Source organism: Bos taurus, chromosome 11 (assembly GCF_002263795.3).
Source record: "Bos taurus isolate L1 Dominette 01449 registration number 42190680 breed Hereford chromosome 11, ARS-UCD2.0, whole genome shotgun sequence".
Lineage (NCBI taxonomy): Eukaryota > Metazoa > Chordata > Mammalia > Artiodactyla > Bovidae > Bos > Bos taurus.
The window spans coordinates 99,768,103-99,771,373 of record NC_037338.1 but is presented as its reverse complement, the minus strand read 5'-3'; positions in this window follow the sequence as shown (position 1 = coordinate 99,771,373).

The following is a 3,271-nucleotide window of genomic DNA, read 5'->3' as shown; positions in this document are numbered from 1 at the left end:
CATCTCACCTATTTACTGTATCTTTGGCATTTATCCATCCTGAGTTTACACCCCACTTCAGTCTTCCCCGACATGGGTTCACACGGGTCATGGAATTTTTCTCTGTGTCTCCAGGAGGCAAAGCTACTTGTGTCCTTGTAGCCATCACTGCCAAAACAAACAAAAATCTCACTTTATACATTTCATAAAAATGAGTGGCCTAACTTGGAAATATTGTGGAGCCGTCTCCTTGGGGACATGGATTGCACCGTGCCATGATGCTGTTGAGGCAGCAGGCATGGGGTGAGGACTCAACAAATGGGCCCGGATGATTGTTATTGCTGCTGTTCATGGGGGCTGGTGTAGCTGATAATTCCTAGTCTTTTCCTCCTTCACATCACAGGTTAGCAGGGTCACTTCTCAAAGTTACTAACTGGCACTAAATGGTAAGAAGCCAGTTGTGAGAATGAGGCAAGTTATCTGTCCTTGCGCCAGAGAGATGGTTACCATGGTAGTCGGCCTGCAAGATAGTCTCCAGATGATTTCCACCGCCTTCAGCCCTTCCCACAATGAGGAGGGCTGCCCCCGAGGGGCCAAGAGGACAGTGTGGAAAGGACCACACGTGCATTCCAAGGCACCGGGGCTTCAGTCTTTCTCGCTGGCATCCATCTAGGGGAAGCCATATAGTGAGGAAACTCAAGCAGCTCTGTGGAGGACTCCATGAGGGAAGAAACCAAGGCCTCCTGCCAACAGCCAGCCAGTGAGCACACCATCTTGGAAGCCAATATTGCAGCCCCAGTCAGATGAGAGCAGCCCCAGCTGATGTTTGGACTGAAACTTCAGTGGAGACCACAAACTGGGACCAGTCAGTTACGTTGTTCAGTTGCTGAGTCATGTCTGACTCTTCGCAACCCCATGGACTGCAGCACCGCAGGCTTCCCCTGCCCTTCACTATCTCCCAGAGTTTGCTCAAACTCATGTCCATTGAATTGGCGATGCCATCCAACCATTTCATCCTCTGTCGCCCCCTTCTCCTCCTGCCCAGTTATGGCACTTCTGAATTCCTGAGCCACAGACCCTTTGAGATAATAAATACCTATTGTTTTAAAGCGCTAAGTTAGGAGTGATTTCTTACACAGCAGTAGGTAACTGATACAGAAACAGAGGCCTTTAATTATGAGGGCTCTTCCTTGACTGGGTCCCCAAAGTGTGTTCCTTGGAATATTGACCCCAGGCTATAACCCCGGGAAAACCACAGTCTGTCAAGCAATGGCAGATTGTGGGCTTTCATGTCTTATTTAAGATTCCCAGTACACCTTGGCATATTCAAGCAGACCCCTCTGGGCAAGGAGGCTGTTCCTCTGGAGTCTTGGTGCAACTCTGACATCATAGCTTCTTTGAGAAATACAGCTGAACTGCCACGGGAATAGGCTCTTACTGCACATTAGACAATTGCATCCAATATAAAAACAAAAAAACTTCCAGCCGGATATTCAGAGTGTGGCCGATGGTGTCCTATACAAAGACAAGATGGCCGGCCTCTCTGAGCTCCTCTTCAGGCTGAGGGGGCTGGTTTGCCCTGGGTGCCCTCTGGTCCCATCAGTGGTGCTGGTCAGGGCTCTGGGCCCATGTGTGGCCGTGAACCTCAGTGTATCTGGGGACTGCTGGGGCTTCAGATTTTGGTTCCTGCCCTCTGCAGCGCCAGCTCTCATCTCTCCGAAGCAACGGCCTTGAGCTCCCCACCCCTCGTGTTTGCCACATCCTCAATGACAATGCCTCAGAGTCGGATCCTTCTCGGCAGGAACACAACCATGGTCTTAAAACACGCACCACTGGAAAATAACGTTTGATATAGAAAAAAAAAAATCATTTCGCAGGCAACTTTTTCAGAGCGAATCCACCCCCTTCAGCGAGGAAAAGCTGTGCTCAGAAAACCACATTCTTTCAAACCCCTGGGGCTGCGTGGGGGTGGGAACAGAGATCTTTCTACACGCTAGGAGGCAGAGGCTTTCTTCTGTTGAAAACGTAATTTTACCCTCATGTTGCTTCATCTTTCCCTGCATGGCCTTTCGAGGGGCTCGCCGGCCTTTCTGGAGCCACCGCTTCCAGACACCAAGCGGCCTGCCCTCTTCCCTCAGACCTTAGGCCTTGGTGTGCAGCCCTGGCTGCCCCCCGCCCCAGCCTCACCTGGGAGCCCTGCCTAGGCCTGCTCCGGCAGAATCTGCACTGGGACAAGGTTCCCAGGTGAATCCAGGCACATGAAAGATGGGGAGCGCCCAGCTGCACCCCAGAACCGCCATCTCAAGGCGCCCTCTGCCTGCCCGCTAATGGGCCGCCGAGCCCGCCTTCCTCACCCGGCTTCCAGGCTCCCATCACAGACGGCTTCTCAGAAGCCGCACTTCCGGACCCCCATCTCCACGTGCACGCTGCCCACCCCTGCATCACGCGCTCATCATGTCTGAAATTCAGCAAGAGGGCCACACACAGGGTGGGAAGTCAGGACCCCTGAACAAGCGGTAATGGCAACAAAGACTCCCAGCCTTTACAGAGCACTGCCAACCGAGGAGGGAAGCGGTGAGACCTAGAGGTTCAGAGAGGGACAGCCACCACCCCAAGATCACACAGCTGGCAAGTGGTAGAGTTAGAGCCACCAAGCTCTCCCCCGACACCCTGTGGCACGAAGCCTTCCCTATGAGAAAATGGGAGGGGCTGCAGGGAATATCAAGGGTTGCACCCCCCCACCCCAACTTAGCCCAGTGTTTCCCACTCTGGGGCTCCTTGGGGGACCCCCCGAGGCTTTCTGCAGCAGTGGTGGTGGTGGGGGGAGTTCTGTGCTCTTTTGAAATCCCTGATGGTCACTACACCTTGACCAAGGGCCAGGCCACCACGGGGTCCATACAGCATTGCCTTTGTTTGCTTTGGATGGGATTTTATCAACCCACCATGCTGGTTCAGACTCTCCGGACCAATGGGAGTTGCAAGGCATTGGCATGGATGCCCTTGATTATCCTGAACTGAGGAAGCTTCTAGTACTTAACAAAGGCAGCTTTCTTGTTGGGCCAATGTGGGCCTGGAGACAGATAAGAACAGGAGGAGCTTTTCTGGTGGGAATGGAGAGAGGAATTAGCTTAGAAATTTGAGTTACTGAAGGGAGGGGATTTGTCACCAGGATTTTCGGCAGCGGCAGGCGCTTTCTTCTATTTTCTCTAAATCAAAGTTGGTGCTGCCCCACTCCCACCCAGCCCGGCTGGCGTTGGTGGAGGCGGAGGCAGCCCCGATGGGCAGGGCTGAG